This window comes from Elephas maximus, chromosome 22, assembly GCF_024166365.1.
Source record: "Elephas maximus indicus isolate mEleMax1 chromosome 22, mEleMax1 primary haplotype, whole genome shotgun sequence".
Classification (NCBI taxonomy): domain Eukaryota; kingdom Metazoa; phylum Chordata; class Mammalia; order Proboscidea; family Elephantidae; genus Elephas; species Elephas maximus.
In genome coordinates, this window is record NC_064840.1 from 28,272,977 (window position 1) to 28,288,765 (window position 15,789).

The 15,789-nt window shown below is 36.5% G+C and overlaps 1 protein-coding gene across 3 annotated transcripts in view; it reads left to right on the top strand.

Annotated features, from left to right (window-relative positions):
* TTC28 (tetratricopeptide repeat domain 28) overlaps positions 1–15,789 on the top strand; it is a 773,448-nt gene that overhangs the window by 343,538 nt on the left and 414,121 nt on the right. The window lies entirely within an intron of this gene.

The following is a 15,789-nucleotide window of genomic DNA, read 5'->3' on the forward strand; positions in this document are numbered from 1 at the left end:
CCTTCTCATCTTTGCTTTTGGATAAATGTTGACTGTTTGGTCTCATGTAGTAGATTGTTTAGTCTCATATAGTTAATTGTTTAAAGGAGCACATTCCTCACAGATAATATTGTTTATTTTTTAGTCCAGTTTATTATTTGACTGAAAGATGGCCTCTGGGAGTGGCTTCAGTTCTAGGTTAAAAGGATATCTGAGAACAATAGGCTTGGGGGTTCCCCTAGGCTCTACCAGTCCAGACTAAGTGTGGCCTTTTTTATGTATTTTAAGTTTTGTTCTACATTTTTCTCTCATGCTAACCAGGACCTTTTATGGTGCCCCTGGCCAGAACAGTTGGTGGTAGTAGCTGGGCACCATCTAATTTCTTCTGGTCTCAAGATCAAAGAGGCTGTGGTTCCAGTGGACCATTAGTCCTATGGACTAATTTATCCCTTGAGTCTTTGGTTTCCTTCACTCTCCTTTGCTCCAGATGGGAAGAAACCAATAGCTGTATCTTAGTAAAAGATACTAGTTTCTCTTAGGTCATTAGTCTCCACTGTATAGTTGCAATATGATCAATATTTTACATATTAGATATGCCATATGAATACACTTTGATAGAATCTAAGACTTAAGCTATGAAATGTAAATTTGGTTGGATTTGTATGAAAGGTGAGTTCTTAACACATGACTTCACATAAATACACATGTATGTGCATTTTATGTATATAGTATAAATTAGGAGCCCTAGTGGTACAGTGGTTAAAGTGCTGAGCTGCCAACCAAAAGGTCAGTAGTTCAAAACCACCAGCTGTTCCGTAGGACAAAGATGTAGCAGTCTGGTTCTGCAGAGATTTACAGCCTTGGAAATCCTGTGAGGCAATTTTCTGTCATATAGGGCCACTATGAATTGAAATAAAATTGGCGGGAGTAGGCTTGGGTTACTATATATTATACACACTTTTGTGTGTCTATATAGTACATACACATGCGTATATAAAATCTTAGTGACTTGCAAATTAACCTCATTCTGCTTCGTCCATTTTTATCTGTGAGGATTGTGTAACCAAATAACCATCTTAAACCAATTTCAGGCAAAAACAGAGTGAGAGAAATTTCAAATTTTGTCAAAGTGTGTGTCTGAATAGAAAAATATTGGTGATATATAAACTAAAATGGAAGCGATGGCCTCTGGGTGATGGGATTAAAGGATGAGGTTTGTTTTAGTTTCTGTTAGGCTTTTATATATTTTTAAAGTTTGATAGAATGAACAACTATGCTTTAATCAAAATAATATAAATCTTTAAAATAGAGTTTAAATTTTTGGAAGAAACTTTTTATTTCAACTTTTGGTTAAAAAATACCTATTTTTTTTTGATTAATGAATGTGATAAATACATTTAGCAAAAAATACTTAAAAGTGGTAGTCTCAAACTTAACTGTAAAATAACTTTTAAGTACTATTACCTTTTTATTCCACCATTATAATAGCATGATAATAACCCACCAAGAACATAGTTTTTTTTAAGCCATACCATATATAGCAATTAGGAAATTCAACACACAAAAAGCAGGAATAGGAACAGAAACCTTACACCAATATCCAATGGCAGCACTTTTCAAAATAGCCAAACTTTGGAAACAATCAAAATGTCCATCAACAGAAGAATGAATAAGCAAAAGATGGTGTATACATACAATGGAATATTACTCAACCGTAAAAAGAAATGAAGTCCTCAACATGAATGAACCTTGAAAATGTGCTGAGTGAAATAAGCCAGTTGCAAAAGGATAAATACTGTGTGATCTTATATGAAATAAGCAAGTGTATAGAAACCACAAATTATTAGTTACCAGAGGTGGGAGGGAGAGGGATAGGGGGAGTTTTTGCTTAGGAGATACTGAGTTTATGTTAATGGTGGTGGAATTATTTGGTAAAGGATATGGGGAATGGGTGTACAACTTGAATGTCATCAATGTCGCTGCATTGTAAATGTAGAAATTGGTGAGTGTTTTCTTGTGAGTTGCTGGTGAATATTTCCACTACGATTAAAAAAGAAATCAAACACACAAAACAGTTTTAGCTCTTAGAAACCAAAGAGAGTTTACTTTTTATTGTAAAGTTTTTAACCATATCCACAGTACAAATACCCAAAACCAACCCAGTGCCGTCGAGTCGATTCCAACTCATAGCGACCCTATAGGACAGAGTAGAACTGCCCCACAGAGTTTCCAAGGAGCCCCTGGCAGATTCAAACTGCCTACCCTTTGGTTAGCAGCTCTAGCACTTAACAACTATGCCACCAGGGTTTCCATAGCACATACCAAAATTTACTACTGTTCGAGTGGCTTATATGACATAAGCACACACACACAAAAAAGATTTTTTTTTTTAAATGCAAAGACCTCATAAGAAAAGAATCAAGAAAGCTGATAAATTCCAAAAGAAACAAAATTTACCCGCGTTATTATGACTTTGTAATTAAGTGAGCAGCTTTTTTTTTCCTTCCTCCATCGTTTTGATGCACTGGTCTCCAAATACCCACAATTCCTGTTTGCATTTCTCTTCAATTCATTCTAATTAAGCCAGTTGAACCTGGAACAAAGGCAATACCCATCTGACTTTAGAGATTGATGCATTTTAGGACGCTCAGGGCATTGGTCAACATTGGGATTGTTTTAGGCTTCTGGAAGATGCTACATGGTGTACTCTTTGGTGACTTTAAAATATTGTGCCCTTCTAGTAATCTAATTTAATCCAGTATTTCAAAGTGTAGTTAATGCTGGAAAAAGGCACCTGAGCAATAAAAAAAAGTGATATTTTTGAAGCATTCATTAAATCTGTAAAATGTTATTTTCTCTACTTCGGTCATTTTATAGAGGACCTTGATTATAGACTCTGTTTATTAAAGACTCTTGTATGCATAAATCAGTTTTGACATTTTCTTTGGTCTAATGATAATGCCACTTTTAATAATTACTGTAGTAAGTTCCAATTAATGAGAATCGTGACTTCAGATTACGTTCCTTTTAATTAGTACTTTGTCATTTTACATCATCACAAAATAGTGTTTGCTGGTCTGGAATTAAGGACATAGTTGGATTTGGCAATAGGTGGTTCATTAACACATGGGAAGAAATACACTGGCTCACACCCTTCTTGCCAATTGCAAGGCTTTTTTTGTTGTTGTTAAAAGGAAAAGCTTGCTTTGGGGGGATGGTGGAGGCAGACTTCTTATCCAAGGCTCTTACGTTAGGTTTCATATTTAGGAAAAAGGTGTTTGCAAAGGAAAGAAGTTGACACTGAAATGAAAGAAAATGTGGTAATCCTGAGGGTCCAAATGATAGTGAATTTGGAGACTTGAGGGAGAAGTTTGGGATGCCTCAGCAGATAACCACTCTATAAATAATTAAAGGCAAGGAAGGTCACATTTCGTAGAGTAGGGGCTTATGATGTTACAGTTGTGCAGTAGCTTATGAGGTCACTTAACCCCAATCCCACACTTTAGAAATGACGAAACTGAGGCCCAGGAGGGAAAGTAATTCAAGTTCATACAGCTGGTGAGTAACAGGGCTAGGACCAGCCCAGGGTTGCCGTCCTCCCTGTCCAATGTTGCAGTTCACTCTCATAGGTTGTTATTGTCTTAATGACTGCCGTCAGAAAGACTCATCTAGTCTAAACGGTTTGCAGGAAATGTGATTGTGGTTGAACCAGAGGCTGGAAAATAGAGCGATGTATTGTCCTTAGGTTTGTCACATGTTTGGTAGAAAATTATGCTAAAGAACTTTGTTTTAATTCCTTTCACCAAAATTAACATAATAAATGATAAACAAGCACAAGGATTTTTATATTTGGCACGTAAAATGCTTTTTAAATAAAATGCTATTTGGGATGAGGAACCCAAGGGGGAATTAAGAGACATTTTTGGGAGTAGATGCATGTGCTACAGACGTGTGGATAGAGACACAGAATGATCAGGTCAGAATTGAGTATGGGCAGGACAATGGATATAACCTAGTTCATTTTCGTATAGAAGTCTCCCCTTGGCATCACCGGGTAAGGGGACATTTGTACGTCATCATTTGCTGTGCTTTCTCTGCTGTTGCTATGTGAGACAAAACAGCTGAAAAGAATCAAGTTTTGAGTGGCTACTGATGTCTTCAGGCTATTTTGATTTCAAGTATACTGTTATCTGTATAGTAAGTTATATCTATTTATGTTGAAATCAAGAAGCGTTCACTCTGGAGGCTGAGTGATACAGCAGGAAGAGATCACATTTCCAAGCCTCCCTTTTGGTTTTTATTACAAGGTGTATTTACAGTTGTTACTTGTATCCAGGTTTTTTTTTTTTTTTTTTAACATTTCAGATTGTTTGAAATACACACAAAAAAGTCTGAATGATTTTTGATAGACTAAATCGGCTCTTGTAATTTAAAACTGTATTATTTTTGTTTGCATTGGCTCTGCTTATTGCACTTAAATATTTCTCCCAGAAGGACCTCTTCTGATCTGCGTCCTTTCTGGCATATGAAATCAGTGTAAGCACTCGAATTTCAAATGCGTGCTTTTTACATTTAAATTGCGGTTCTCTGCCGCAGGAACAGCTTATGGAAAGCATCTATAGTTCATAAGGCTGGACTCTTGCAGTGAAATTAGAGGCCATTAGAACTATTGGTCTTATTTCCAACTGAATTAGTTAACTGCCTGTTAAGGTTCAGGGCTTATTGACCAATAGGCATTTATTGCCCTGGCCATAATGACACAATGATTTCCATTAAATTCTAGAGTTTATAGAAATAAAAAAGAGATCATGGGAAGAAAGTGGTTAGTGGTTGCATTTAATTATTAGGATTAATTAGGCATTTAAATGTGGACGTAAAGTATGTTTTAAAAACAAGTATTTGTTTCGTTGCTCTGAGCCATTTGTGCTGAAAGGAATGAAGATTTTGTTGCTGTTTGAGAGTAATGCTGGTTCTCTTGTTTCACAAAATGTACGCACTGAAGCTGCTGAGCCATGTCTGCAGAAAGTACTCATCAATATTACAAGATATGTGGGAGTTGAACATTTTCCATTAATAATATTCAGGATAATTTTGAAAATAATGCAGTTGGCATAGAATATTAAATGCACTCATCTGGAAGCTTAGTAAAATGATTTGGCTTTTTTTCAAGAACTTGTAATGTATTGATACAGCAACTGCAACAATGGGCTCAAGCAGGGCCACGATTGTGAGAATGGCGCAGGGCCGGGCAGCGTTTCGTTCTGCTGCATGTAGTGTTGCTGTGAATCGGAACCAGCTTGACGGCACCTAACAATAGCATACCCATCACTAGTATATTTTTATTTAATTATGGTGAAATTTTGTGTTTAACCAGGATTATTTACATAAGATATCAATTAAAGTTGGGGCCTTGTACATCATTTTTTGAACTTGTGGTGATTAAAAATGTATCTTAGGAGCTAGTTAAAATATTTATTAAAAATGAACGTATCTTGAAATAAGGTAGAGAGGATGACAGATTGAGTGGAACCTAGTTTTGAAGCTTTTGGGGTTCTAGCTATTACATTACAAATTGATGTGGGATCTGAATATTCATCTCTAAGACCGATTGAAATAAGCTGCAAAATCAAAGCTACTTCTCTGTAGAAGACTTATTTGCAAGTGTCAGCCAATATTCCTTTCAAACAACTGGAAATGAGTTTCTTAATTTGCTTTAGAAGTGTAGTTTCAGAAAGTTGATGCAACTGAGTTTCATTTGCATTTCCTCTGGACGGGATAAATCCACTTCATTGATATTTGCATAATTTCTCCCCAAGGAGCTGTGAATCTTTTTCAAACTCAGTGATCCACGAGCACCGTGGGTAAAGCTTCCTAGGTTAAATTCTTATCTGTCCTGGCTGGGGAGCATGCTCAACCACATAAAAGAAGTAAATATGGATCTAATCTCTGGATTGCAGTGTGAAAGGCAAAAAGGAGGAGGAAATTGAGAGTTTGAAAGGGAATGAATTTGGAAACAAGACTGCAAATTTAGGAAGAGGAGAATGAGCAGTTTGCTAGTAGAGTAGAATTCTTCAGTTAATAAACACTTAGTGATAGAGAGGTTAATCTGTGATAGGCTATATGTACAGATAGGAATAAAAAATGACTCCTGCCTTTGAAGAACTAAAATTTCCAGTTAATTTGTTCATTTATTCATTCAATAATCATTGGAAACCTTCTCTGTGTCAAACACCATACAGGAGATTCAAAGATGAAGACTTTGTCTCTGTACTCTGGGAGCTTTCGGGTGTGAAACATATTCCTGACATTCCCATTTGGAACTCAGAAAAGATGTCCCCTTACAAATTCTTTTTAAAAGGGGAGCTTCATGCTGTGGGATTGGAGTCCTGGCTTTGGAGCCTGCAGTCCTGGGTTTGAATCTCTCTTCTGACACTTAAAAGCTTATTACCCTAGGCAAGCTACTTAAACTTTATCAATCTCAAGATCCTTATCTTTAAAGGAAGACATAATAATCTACCTTGCAGGGTTACTAAGATTAAATAAGATTTCTTCTGTGAAAGTGCCTGTCACACACTAACAAATGTCAGTTCCATTTCTTCCACTTTCTGTAATATTGCTTGTCTATAATTCAGTGACATTTTGTATGAACTAGGTCGTTGTAAGCTGGCTGGAGTGTGTAACCATCCTTCATGGCATAATTTTTTAACAGAAAAAAATGCTTATAACACTCCAAACAACTGACTTGAAAATGAACTTTTAGAACACAATTCATTTGTAACTTGGGGAAAACTCATATTGAATTTTTGCATGCACTTGTTCATACACTGCTTTGAAACAACTCTTTAATTACTTCATGTGTGGCTCTTACATATCTCCCCAACTCGATTATATCCTTTTTAAAGGGTGAGATTAACTATCTCTTCTTATACACCCCTGTAAAACTGAATACATTTGTATACAGTAGGTAGAGAACACATTCTTGATGAAAGAGGAAAGAATAAGAAAAAAAATTGCGAAAGGTGCATTTTATGAAAAATATAAAACAATTTTGATTCTGCAATTTAAAACTTGTCAACAAATAATACTAGAAGATGTTTCCATTTGTAAATTTCATAAAAAGGAAATTTAAGTGACAGAGGGACCAATGTTAGCAATTTGTGATCTTTGGAAAAGATACAGAATCACATCAGTGCTGCACAAAAGATACCTGACAATTGCCACACCTGAATTATGTGGTACAAGGGACTGGAAGAGGTCAAAGAAGTGCATAAAGCTGGAGCTCTTTAACCAATTGAGGCACCAGTTGTCTGTGAATGTTAATCTTTCTGCAGTGTTACCAAGACCTGGATTTATTAATAGAGTTATATAGTTGTAAGGTTACTGGTTACAGTTGTATTTGGTGGTTATGCTCATTTTCAAATGGTTTTGTAAAATGTAGATAATTCCAAGAAATAGGTCATTTTTAACTACATTGATATTATACCTGAATAAAATTTCTGAAAATTTCTCAATCAAAATAATTTAAGTTCCTTGTTCTATAGAAATTGTTATGCCACTCTGATGGCTTTTTTGGAAGAGAATTCATTTGCCCCATTCCTGCTGTTTCTTTCTTTTTTTAGAATTGCTACCATGATTTCATAGGAATGCATCACCAATAGGCTTATTAGATTGATGAACGGGTGTCCCACTTCTGCTGGCAGGCACCAAGTAGGCTATAAAGGCTATAAGCAAACTGAAATTCATTGAATCTTAGCAGAGCTATTAAGAAAATAAGTGCAAATTGGCAGGAGAAGAGAGATTTGTTCTTTAACATCATCACTTGACTCTTGGGTAAGAAGTGTTAGGCAAGAAAGAGACTGTTTCAATTTGTCATCCTCCTGAGACCGGGAGATGCTGTCTGGAGTGCTGAAATAAACCACTCCTTTCTATAAGCAGAGAAAATGAGAAAATGGTTTATGCCCAGATTGGTCCATTTAGTTAGGAGGACAGTCACATAAATAACTACCTAAGAAAACAAAAACAAAGCAAGAGAATGGAAACCTGAGTTGGTGGCATAGACCTTTCAGGATTAAAGTCTCTGTAACTAGGCTGTGCACAACAGAACCGCGTGTTTAGGATAACTGTAATGTGCTAAAAGGAAGACATTGTAAACTTTAACCTCTCTTTACCTTGGATTTTCCGTCTATAAAATCAAAGTCATTTTCTTTCCATGACTCATAGGGGAAAGCTAGATTAACTTGTGATTGAAAAAAAGCCCTGGCATCAAGGGGTTAGAGAGATGTAATGAGGATAATAGTATCGTTACCGAACATGTGTCAGCAGCGTGATGTGACTATTTAGAAGTGCATAAGATCCTGGGATTTACACAGACATAGAAACATAGCATATATCAACTCTACTCCTTGACATCAAGTCCTATTTATTAGGGTTTCTGTGACTTACTCATTCTTTCTAAGATTTATATGTATCTATTAAAAAAAAAAATTTTTTTTTTTTATATGTTAGTGTATCGCTATGAGTCAGAATTGACTCGATGGCAACGAGTTTGGGTTTTTTTGGTTTATATCAGTACATAGAATTTGCAGGAGAATTTTTGGGGTAATAGGGCAGCAGGAAGAAAGTGAGAGGTAACGTGATGGAGATGGAAGACCATGGATTTTGGCATCAATCCACCCTGGATTGACAGTTCAAGCCCAGAAAGAGGGGCATCAGAAGACAGCCTGGTGATCTGCTTCTGAAAGGTCACAACCTTGAAAACCTATGGGGAGCATTTTGACTCTGCACACCTGGGGTCGCCATGAGTCAGACTCAACAGCAACTAACAACAACCACAGCTGTGCGACTTGGGCAGGTTTCTTTACCTCTCTGAACTCAGGTGCCTCATTTTAAAAATGAAGATAATCATGTTTACTTTCCAAGGTCCTTTCAGGGGCTAAATGACATGTCTCATGCCATTCTTTCTCAACATAGTACACTTCTTTGGATTCCATGAGCATGCCAAGCTCTTTCCAGTCTCAGGGCTCCTTCCTCCGGTGCTCTTTTCCTCTGTTGGCTTTTTACTATCCTTAGCTCTCCATTTAAATGGCACCTTATAAATCAGGCTTCTCTCCTCACCAACTGTTCTTTATTACAAACATGTTTTGTTTCTTTATTGAACTTTCACATTTTTTTTTTTTTTTGATCTGTGTGTTTGTTTCCTACCTGTCTCTTGCACTAGGTATGAGCTTTAGGAGGGCAGGGACCATGTCTGTCTCTTCCCCCTTGAATTTTCACTGGCACAGTGCCTAGCACAGAGCTATCATGCAAATATTTGTTTAAAGAATGAGTGCATGAATGTAAATCACCTAGAAAAGTGCTGGGTAAATTAGTAGGCGCTTTTTGAATAGGAGCTAATATGGTTGTTGTTAGTGATTGTACCTCTACTTACGGATGTAGGTATTCATTCTTTGTTGCCTGCCTTTTTTTTTTTTTGGAGCTCCAGGAGAGTGTAATGAACACCTGCGCGTTTGCCTTTTCACTGGGAGTCAGAGCCAAAGGGAAAATGCTTTCCTTTTTTCTAATGTAAAAAAAAAAAAAGATCTATTTCTCTCCATTATTTATATTTAATAATCTCATAATTTAATATTTTTGGCTTTAATTAATACACATTTATATAAATATAACTTTTATTCCACAGTGGTTTTTGTTATTTGTCTTAGACAAATCACATGATTTCATTTTTATATATTCTTTTTGTTTCACAAGAGGGCATGCAGTGTGTGGCCACATGTACTTTTCATTAAGACCCCAAAGTAGCATTTACTTTTAAAAACACCTTTAATTTTTTTTTTTTTTTTTTCTCATCTACAGGGGCCACAATCTTGAATCAATTTTTATAGATTTATCCTTCAACTTTATTTGGGCTGTAATTTGACCCAGTCTGGAAAAATTGGTGAATGAGCTAAATTCTAGTAATAAAACTCAGAATTGAAAAATCAAAAGTTAAAATAGATTCGCAAAGAAATGTAACAACTTTAATCCATTCATAACGTTTTTACCAGTCTCTCTGGCCTTGCTGTCATAGAACCGTCAATACTTTCTTCTGATAGTACAGGCCAGTAAAAGGTGACTGTCTTCACTCTTAGTCCTTCATTTTAACCAACGTTCTCAGTTTGACTGACTTATTTCGTGACAATAACAAGTTTACATGCCAGTCCTTGGGCTGATACATGTATTCTTTCTGGCCCCTTCCCCTTTTTAACAGTAAAATTGACTTGTGTGTTTATAGTCCTATAAATTTTAATATATGTGTAGATTCATGTAACCGCCACTAGAATTAAGATACAGAACAGTTCCATCACCCCAAAAACTCCCTCGTGCTGCCCCACTGTAGTACCTTCCCCCAGTCTTGAAACCCTAGCAACCACTGATTGCTCTTTTTTTTCCTTTTCCAAGTGGTGATATAAATGTAGCCTTTTGAGATTGATTTCTTACACTCAGCATAATGCTTTTGAGACTCACCCATGTTGTTGGATGCATCAGTAATTTGTTCCTTTTTGTTAGTACTATTCCATTGTGTGGATGGACCACAACGTGTTTATATCCATCCACTTGTTGAAGGACGTTTGGGCTGTTGCCAGTTTGGGACAATTACGAATAGAGCTATATACATTCACATACCGATTTTATCTGAACATGCTATTTTCCTAGAGGAAAACCTAGGAGTGGGATTGCTGGGTCATATGGTGGGTGTACGTTTCACTTCATAAGAAACTGTCAGACTATTTTCTAGCAGTTTGCATGCCCACCGGCAATAAATGAGAGATCCGGTTGCTGTGTATTCTCACCATCATTTGGTATTGTCATTTTTTTCCCTGTCATTTTAACAGGTGCGTAGTGATATCTCATTGTGGTTTTATTTGCATTTCCTTAATGACTAATGAAGGAGCCCTGGTGGCACAGTAGTTAAGTGCTCATCTGCTAACCAAAAGGTTGGCAGTTCGAACCCATCAGCTGCTCCGTGGGAAGAAGATGTGGCAGCCTGCTTCCATGAAGATTACAGCCTTGGAAACCATATGGGGGAAGTTCTACTCTGTCCTATAGGGTCGCTGTGAGTTGGAATTGACTTGATGGCAATGGTTTTTGGGTTTGGTAATGACTAACGATGTTGAGCATCTTTTCACGTACTTAATTGCCATCTGAGTATCCTCTTTTTGAAGCGTCTTTTCCAATCTTTTGCCCTGTTTTCTTCCTGTAAAGTTATGAGAGATCTTTATATATGATGGGTATGTGTCATTTTTCAAGTATATAATTTGCAAATATTTTTTTTTTTTTTAGTCTGTATCTTGACTTTTCACTCTCCAAATGATGTTTTTCCCAGAGGATAAGCTTTTACTTTTGATAAACCTCAATTTATCAACTTTTCTTTTTATGGATTGTGCTTTTGTTGTCATATTTTTATTTTTTTAAATGAGGTGAAATTCACATAACATAGAATCAACCATTTTAAAATGAATACTTCAGTGGCATTTAGTACATTCACAATGTTGTACAACTACTCTGTCGATCTAGGTTCAAAACGCTTTTATCACCTCAGGAAAAAATCCTGCACTCCAGCTCCACAGCTCCTGGCAACAACCAATCTATCTGTTTTATGTCTCTGTGGATTTACCTATTTTGAATATTTCATATCAGTGGAATCATACAACATTTGTTCTTTTGTATCAGGCTGATTTCACTTAGCATAATGTTTTCAAAGTGTCCATGTTGTAGCATGTATTACAACTTCATTCTCTTCTATGGCTGAATAATATCCCATTGTATGTATGTACCATGTTTTGTTTATCCATTCATCTGTTGATGTACACTTGGGTTGTTTACAACTCTTGCTATTGTGAATAATGCTTCAATGAATATTGGTGTTCAAGTATCTCTTTTGAGTCCCTGCTTTCAGTTCTTTTGGCTATATACCGGTAAGTGAGATTGCTGGGTCATATGGTAATTCTATGTTTAGCTTTTTGAGAAATCACCAAACTCTACAGTGGTTGTACCATTTTATGTTCCCACCAGCAACACATGAGGGTTTCAATTTCTCCACATCCTTACCATCATCTGTTATATTCTTTTCTTTTTTAAAAATATAATCATAGTAGATGTGAAGTGGTATCTCACTGTGGTTTTAATTTGCATTTCCCTAATGACAAATGATGTTGAACATCTTTTCATGTGCTTATTGGCCATTTGTATATATTCTTTGAAGAAATGTCTGTTTAAGTCCTTTGCCCATTTTTTGATTGAGTTGTTTGTCTTTTTTTCTGTTGATTTCAGGGGCAATTTATTCTAATTTCTTCTGTGAATGAGGCAGCTTTCTTGGTTCTTTGCATGATTCATAATTCTTTTGTTGAAAACCTGACATTTTGAATATTACAATATGGTAATTATGGAATCAGATTCTTCCCACTCCTCAGGGTTTTCTTTCGTTGCTGTTTTTTCTTTCTGTGAACTGTAGCTGTTTGTTTGTTTAAGGACTTATAAATTTTTTTTATAAAGTTTGTATTCTTTGTCGTGTGTGGTCTCTGAAGTCTGTTTCTATAGCTCGTGTTCAACTAGTGGGTTTAAAAAATTTTATTGTGGTAAATTATGTATAACAGAATTTGCCATTTTAACCATTTTTTTAAGTGTACAATTCAGTGATACTAATTGCATTTATCATGTTGTGCAACTATCACCACTATCCCCCCAAATAGAAACTCAGCACTTTTTAAGCAATCAGCTAATGTTTTGACATAGATTTCCTTGAACAGCAGGAACCAGAGAGAAAGACAAAAAAGGAAGAAAAAAAAGTTCCTCTTCCAGTCTTTACAGATGGGCTCTATGCTGTGGCAGTCCTTCAGTACTTAGCTAGCTTGTTTACAAGTTTGCCTTAGCATTCACTTTCTACTTATACTGACTTTAGATATTAGCCAGTGGTGAAAGCTTACGGTTTTCTCTGGTGTTTTTGGCATGTGTGTCCTGCCCTGGGCATGCACATAGCTTTCTAACTTCCTAAGTATGCATGGGCACTTTTGAATGTCCTAATTCCCCAAAGAAACTATGTCTCCAGCTTTTCCTCCTAAGTTTTCAGCACTCTATTTTACACCGAAATTGTAATCTTTTGTACCAGGCAACTGTGGGTTGTTTGTTTACCTTACTGTGTTTTAAAAGAATGCTCTCCACATTCCTGCCCTCAGTAAGTTTTGAGTTGGGAGAAACAAAGGCAAGTGCCTTGCATCCCTCCTTCAGGTAGCCCCAGTCAGGTTTGAACACACAAGCACAATTCTTTGAAAATAAGTTCTGCTCTGCTCCTTGTGGAACCAGGGGCCAGGTTCCCACACTGGAAATGTGTGCTGCCATCTTTAAGACTACTGCAGAGCTGGGGCAAGGGCAAGTAAAAATGTCACAAACTTTCCTAATGTTTTTGATTTGCCTTTTTCTTGGTCTGGCATTGGCTTGGTTGTTATAAATATGTGACTGTTTTCTAGAGTCCTGACAAAATTGACTCTGAAAGTTTTTGTTGGAGTGTTCGATACTTCTGTGGAGGGATGGTTCCTTGGAACCACCTACTCTGCCATTTTGCCCAACCTCCTTAGTGTCATATTTAAGAACTCTGTCTATCTCTAAGTCACAAATATTTGGGTTCTTTTTCTGCATCAGAATGTCCGGTTGTTCCAATACCATTTGTTGAAGGAGTTTCTTTTTTAATGCCCTTTGCACCTTTGTGAAAGGATTAATTGACCATGTTTATGTGGGTCTCTTTCTGGACTCTCTATTCTGTTCCATTGATATATGTGTCTATTCTTTTAACAGTACTACACTGTCTTGATTTTTGTAACTTTTATAGCAAATTTTAAAATTAGGTTTTATGAGTCTTCCAACTTTTTCTTTTCAAAGTTATATTGACTGTTTTAGTTCCTTTGCCTTTCCATATAATTTTTAGACTCAACTGTCCATATTACAAAATATCCAGTTTGTGTTTTGATTGGAATCCTGTTGGACCTGTTTATGTTAGATCAGTTTGGGGACAGTTGATATTGTAACTGTTTAGTCTCCCAATTCATGAACATGGTCTGTTTCTCCATTTATATAGATCTTCATTGGTTTCTTTCATGTGCATTTTGTAGTTTTCAACATATGTAGTTTTATACTGCTCTGGTTAGATTTATACTTAAATATGTGATGTGGTATTTTTCTCTGGCTGCTTTCAAGATTTTTTCTTTGTTTTTAGTTTTCAGCAGGTTGGTTATTATCTGTACGGGCATGGATTTCTTTGGGTTTATCTTGTTTGGGGTTCAATGAGCTTCTTGAATCTGTAGGTTTAGCTCGTTCACTAAATGTGCAAAGTTTTCAGCCATTATTTCTTCAAAAAATTTCTTTTTCTGCACCACCAATTTTCTCCTCTTCTTCTGGAACTCCAATGACATAAATGTTAAAACTTCTGTTACTGCCTCACATATCTCTGAAGCTCTGTCCTTTTTTTTTTTTTTTGTCAGTTTTCTTCACTGCTTTAGGCTAGATCACTTCTATTGATCTATTTTCAAATTCATTGATTCTTTCCTGGGTCTTCATTCTGCTGTTGAACCCATCCCAAAAAGATTTTTCTACACTTATTTTTTTCCATTATAAATTTACCATTTGACTTTTCTTAATGTCTTTTATTTCCTCATATCACTCTCCCAAGTGCATATTCCTGTCTGGATACCCCTACTTCTAACTAGCAATTGAAGCAATTAAAAAAGGTGTTAATTAACAGTGGTCTAGGTAGTACTTCTCAAACTTTACTTTTCCAAACCTCTAAAGTCAGAAGAGAGGGACTATTCTAACGATTTGGGGTGGGGGGGGGGTGGGTATAAGAGAAGTGGAGATGGTAATTTTCTTATATTTTCTGTTTCTAAAAATTATGTGAACTCTTCATTTTCTTTTATAATTTTTTTATATAAAAATAATTTACTTCCAAAAGTTTCAAATAAACTGACATTTCAGGAAGATGGATCATGTTTATTATATGGCTTTGCCATTCTCCCTCGCATAATGCTTTGGACTCCAGTTTGTATAACAATTCTAAGAGAAAACAAGAGTTGATAGCCAGGAATTATCAAAGGAGTAAGTCACTAATGGTGGAATTTCAGCTGCCCAAGAAAGCCTTGTGCAGAGCCTTTATATCCCAATATATAGCTGCTCATAGCAGTAATTTCCCATAGACTGCTTTCTGGAGGGAGTGGATTTCCATCAATCTGGCATGGTTTGGGTATAGCTACATTATGGTAGGCAAGATGCCAAGTGTTTGTTTCAATAGTCAGTGAGAATTCGGGCTCCTTTAATTACCACATTTTTGGCTTCAGTGTTTTTCTTAATCTACCATTCTCCTTGTCCACCAATACTTTTTTTCCGTTTTGCTTCTGGTCTTACCACTTACCCAGGACCAGGCTATGAATGTGGAAGCACACTTGCTTCTGTGCTCTGGGGTGGGGTGAGGGTGCTGGCAGGACAGGGGCACAGAAGCCTATGCTGAAGCCAGATGTTTCTTGGAGAATGTTCAGGAAATTCCCTGGTTTTCTTCTTGGCCTGACTTTATGTGCCTCCTGTGCTGCAAAAGACCTCTTTACAGTTTTAAAAAGCAAAGATAACACCTTGAGGACTAAGGTGCACCTGACCGAAGCCACAGTATTTTTAATCACCTCATATGCACGCAAAAGGTGGGCAGTGAATAAGGAAGACCAAAGAAGAATTGATCTCTTTGAATTACAGTGTTGGCAAAGAATATTGAATATGCCATAGACTGCCAGAAGAATGAAT